Genomic DNA, 6,000 nt, shown 5'->3' on the forward strand with positions numbered 1-6,000 from the left:
TGAACACTCAGCTATACTTTGTTTATAATTTTCTCTCTTTAATGTGAGGTATTTTAATAATAAATAATTTTTGTAATTAGTGCATACCACTAACATGTAGTTTTTGTAATCCATGTATGCCATTGTCAGTAATTTCTATGTGAAAAAGAACAATGGCCTGCAATGGATCTTAAAGGATCTTTAGCTGAAAAAGCCTTAGAACTTACCTAGTAAACTCACACTCCCTTTAAGTTAGCTGAAAAATGTGCAAAAAAAAAAAGGTTTTTAGTATTGTCTTCTTATTTGAAGGAAGTGAACATTGTAAGTAAGAAAAAATTTATCATATAAGAGATCGCAATCATGAGGAGCATTATATTAATAAAGGATAAGGTATAAGTCGGAGTTTCTGATGATGAAATCTATTAAATTGTGGCATGGTTTTCCCAGTAGAATCCTCCATTATCTTTATCTTTCAAAATTTGATAAGTAGCTAGAATTCACTATGTTATTAGCTGAACTGAATAGTGCAAGTCTGGTGACAGATGATAAATAAATTCATGACCTGTCCAAGGGAATAAAAGGAACAATTATTTGCTGGTCAAAGGAAGTATGATCACACACACTGCATTTCTATATTAATGCTTTGAAGAGCTGTTCCTGTTGATGTTTTTTTTCTGTAACGTGGTAAAGACAGAGGTTAAGAACTGGTGAAATACCAGACAAAAGATTGGCTTTCTGTTTCAGTCTCACTCATATGGATTCAGAGTGTTGTGGGTTTGGTTTTATTATGTAAAAGCCAAGGTATTTAAGACCATGTGTATATAATAAATGTTTAACATTCAGATGTCTGAAGTCAAAAAAAAATTACAAATCACTCGAGAGCATATTGCAGCTTCATACTCACTGCTGTGAGTGGAACAGTATATCTTGTTTATCAATTAAGCCAAAAATAAAAAGTTTCAATTTTGTTTTCACTTTATATATCCTGATGCAGGTTTTTTATTATCATAACACTAAGAAGAAATCATGCTTACTATTGAGGATAGTCTTAGTCTTCAATTCATGTAATTTTTCTACCACATTTTCTCACAGGTCTTGTCATTACACTCCTAGCTTTGCTTTCAAATTTTGCATTGGAAATCTGTTTGTTTTAACAGTCATTCTTAGTTATAAGGGGTTACCCTATCAGATGAGGGTAAAATTTGTTTGAAAAGACAGTGTGCATCTTATGCTTGAAAGTCAGATCTAATATATGCTCTCTCAGGAGCAGAAGTTGAAGGAATTTATGTGATTTTACTTTCTGAAAAAGAAGGCATTTCACCCTTGATCCAGATTATGAACAAATAGAATGGAATTTATATGAAAAAAACCAGTAGCTATTAATAAAGTCTGTAACATTTTTCTACCAGAAAATTGGTAAACCTATGTATTACAAAGAAAAATAGAGATAATTAATGTTTATTAAAAAAAATGTTGACACATTTGAAAACAATAATTTGGTTGCTTTTGTATTTGTTTGGAAAAAGAGAAATTCTTCATACATGATTCTATATCAGCCTTCTGTCTTATACATAGAGTTCAAGGAACAGTAACAGAACTAGTGCACAGAAGGATAAACCATGCATACAGAGACATTGCTTACATCAGTATGAAACACTTTACCCACATCAAATAGACAATAACATTAGTCAGAAATATGTATAGGACTCAACAAGATTCTGCCACCAAAGGCTGTTGGATATATGATACTAAGAGGAAAAATTAATAATTACAATTCAAAACCATCAGTACTTCCAAAAACTCTCAAATAGCAGAAACTGGAACAGGATATCAAAGGCTCTTAATTCCCCATACATTTGAATTATTATTTAGATAATACTTTCATAATATTGAAGTTTACAATTTAAATAGTACTCCACATACAGAGGTTCAGATAGATTTGGTTTGTAGAGAGACAATATAGTCTGCATACATATATCTGACCAAATGGATACTACAAAAATTATTGGATTAAAACTTAAAAGGATATAAACTTACCCATAGGAATACATATATATATATATATATATATATATATATATATAATGATATATGAAGCATTCTTTCTGACATTGTTGTAAGTAAATCAGTCTCTGTTATTAGAAATTCCTTTGAAAGGACTTTAAAAACAACATCTTTGACAAATGTTTTAGTAGCTTGGGAGCTGGAAAAGGAATTTTTTATATACTGAGTCTGTAAATTTGACTTAAAAATTTCAAAAATATCCTGCATTATTAATAGTGAAGACACCTGAGAGGTAAGTGAAAATTGGATGACCCTGAAGGAAGAAGAATAGAAAATGGTTAAAATGTATTGACAAAAATAAAGATCATCCACTCTGGAAATAGTACTCAAAAAAATAAAAAATCTGCCATTATACTGGTCACTTATCCTGTAGGCAATTAAACAGGACAAGGATATTTTAGCTGCTAAAATAACTGAAAGGACACCAACATTCATCCTAGAAAAGGGAAAAAAAACCAAATATGAACCAAACCTGTACAATACAATACATAATATAAAATATTGACCATTAAACTAAATTGAATTAGACTACCTAACTGTTTAATTACTTGACAGCTCATTCTGTTTGTCACTCTCACCAGCCACACTTATATTGTTTCTGAAATTAACATTAGTTTAAAAAGTATGCCGAAGATAGTTCCAATATCATTACTGAAGCACTTTCATAGGACAAAAATCTAGTTTCTAATTTATTATTTATTGCATATGTACAAACACCTTGGGAAACCAAGATAAGGTGTCCAACAGATGTAAAAGAGGTGATAAAAGAAGTTATCTTTAAACATCTCCTTCTAGACTTTCACCAGTCTAATTCAATATGCCCACATTTCACTGGTATCTGATGAACCTCATTTCGTTGGTTGCAAATGACAATTTACTTATCTCACTCATGAATTCAAAGTATTATTATAATTGCTTTATAATTATTTTATGAGCATTCTCAAAGACTAGAGTGTCTAAAGCAATATATTTTCCAGGTTCCTTTTGTGAAAATATTATCACAAAAGTCTTACCCTGCTTTTTCATCACTGAACATAGAAACATCCTAGACAGCTTCTATAAGCACTTGCATCCAAGACTGTGGTACGTTTCGCTCAACCTCACCTACCTAAAAATTGCATTGTTATTCAACTTCCTTCCCATCCTGTGTTGTGACTACCTCAGACATCACAGAAATTCAAGGCAGGATGGACTCTCCAGGACTTCAAAATGAGAGGCATCCTTCCTTATGGGAAGGGCTTAGACATAGTAGACCTTCCATAGCAAAGAACTCCTAATGCATCTCCTTCATCTCACTGAGGACACCAGCTCACTGATAATCACCCCCAAAGCTTCATCTACTTTCCCCAATCTGATAGGGGTATAAGGATTCATCTTTGTCCTTTTACCTTCAAGTACATTTGGATTTATTTTTAAAAACTCACTATTTTTCTTTGGTGATAGCTTCTGTAAGTTTTGAGTGATTATTATTGCTTTATATTTTCCTACTAATAGCCAAAGGTTTCCAAGTCATCTCCTTGTGGAGATAGCTATTTTGATATCAAAAATTTCAGGAAATACAGAGAAAGATACATGAAATGAAGGCCGAAAGAGGTCAAATGATTACTGTAGTTGGTTAGCTCCTGAGCTGGGAACAACTTGTAGATCCTGAAATATCATCCATCATTTTTCTTTGTCTCAGTGGCCATGCAGAACTGAGTCAAGGTGGTGAGCACCTTGTTTGTGTGTAAATCACCCTCTGTTGTATACTTTTGTTATTAACATTGTTGTTACTGTTCATTTCTCATCCCATTAGTGTTCATTTTCAGTAAATTTTTATCTCAACCCACAGTGTCTGTCCCTCTCTCACCAGAAAGCAGCACGGGGAAGGGGGGTAGATTATTTAAAGTTTAATTCCCAGCTGGTTTTAAACCACCACATTTCATACAAAAATTCTATATCCACCTGAGTTGGTCAGTTCTGGTTTTGTAGGTCACTTGGAAAAATTTTTTTGCATGTGACCAAAAGATTTGCTTGAGGACATTTTTATATATTTGCTCACACTGTTTGCTCAGTAATCTTTCTTAGCTGGTCTACAAGTCTGATTGTACTTTATATTGTTTGTTCTACATTGACTGAATACTTCTTTATGCTAAAACTCATTTTAACCTGGTCATGATATTGCATCCCTTTGTTGATCAGAAGCTAAGCACTAGTAAATTGTTTGGACCTTGTTCCTTGTTTTGCACTCCTGTTCCAATGGCAACATCCTGGGACAATATTTTGAAGGCCTGTTCTCATTTTGTGATTTTATTATATTCTGGGTTTTATTCTAAGATCATAGGTTCACTCTACAGAAAATAACTCTTTCAAACGAATACAAAAATAAAAGTATAGATATATATATTTACACCACATGATTATGTAAGTCTAAGCAAAGCTGAAACAAATCAGACAGTTACCTGACCATTAGGTAATTTTTTTATGGTTAAAAAAGCCATAACATATCTTCACTCAGGCCAAGATAAATCCAGAGAATAGCTGACATCCTGGGGCCTGTGTATCTTGACACTAAGCTGCTCAAAACCAGAACCTCTCCATGCTTGCTCTCTACACATCTACAATCACGAGAAGGTTTTCAAAGTTAAAACTCATTCAGAAAGTAAGAATTAACTGTCTCCTAAAATTTCAAGTATTTCTGGAAAATTAATTGCCCTGAAAGGAGATGACAATATCCCTTACCTTTCTGTTGCTCTACATTACCAGAGAAAAAGTAAAAAAATATTAGAATTAATGTAATTTGTAAGTATTTGTCAGAAATGTATTTTCATCTTTGCTATTTCTTCAGAGTGTTTTTGTAATAAGAAATTCCTAATTGTTCACCACATATTTTGATTTGTGGATCCTTTGCCCAGCAGAAAAGTCATTGGTCTTCTGCTGTCTAACGGCTCCTATGTGATAGATGGTTTGGATTCACTAAAAAACCCCGCCAACCAACCAACAAAGCAACCAGCCAACCACAAGTAGTCTTCAAGATTTATTGCAACAGGATTGAAATATTTATTTTCCATTATTATTGAAGAGCGGTAAAGACCGCTGAGAGAACCTGATTATTAGAGAAGTAGTCTTCTAAAAAAGATCCACAAACTGAATGCTTCTGCAAAAACCTGCAAAATTTTGGAACAGCAAAAATTCAGAGAAGAATCTACTTGGCTGATGCTTTCTCCTTTGCTTTTCCTGCTGTTCAAGAAAAGAACTTTGTAATGCAAGTCATTTTAGGCACTGCCAAATGCACCAAACAGGTGTTGTAGCAGAGCTCTCTGGAGACTTCATTCCTCAGGGATAAAGCAGATGTTTTCAGGCTATTGGTATAGCTGATATATTGGGTTGGAACTGAATGTCAGGGTAAATGGAAACAAATAATATTTCTGGGCACTGAAAATTAAACCCACTTTGTACCATCTTGCTAATTTTCCTTTGCATTGTCCAGGACATAAGTTAACTGTTCATGATATTCCTTGCAAAATACACACTGCATTTGAATATTGGTGTTCTCCAAAGATCATGCAGAACAATTTTAGCTTTCCACGTTTCTCCTCCTTATTGATTTGCTGGCTTGTACGATTCTGACAAGTGTGCACTTTCTGTTCTGAGCAATTTCTTGATGTTTCTTTAATGTGCACCTTTAAAAGAAAGGAAAGAAAAAAAGAAGAGAGAGACAAAAAACTAAAAGAGCATGAAGGGGGACCAAAAATTCAGCAAGCAGGCAGAAGTATCATTGTGGAATGCAGTTTGAAAGACAATCAGAAATACAACCTATTGGGAGTTCTACAACTTTAGCTTTACTAAAAGAAGAATTTCAACCTTTATTTTCCCTTTGTAGGACACCAAATACCCTCAGAGACACCTAACAATATTCCTACTATTGCAGAGACCTGGGACATAAGAAATGTGTTCCATTTTATTGTTTTCTTAGAG

The sequence above is a fragment of the Coloeus monedula genome, assembly GCF_965178545.1.
Source record: "Coloeus monedula genome assembly, chromosome: 1".
Classification (NCBI taxonomy): Eukaryota; Metazoa; Chordata; class Aves; order Passeriformes; family Corvidae; genus Coloeus; species Coloeus monedula.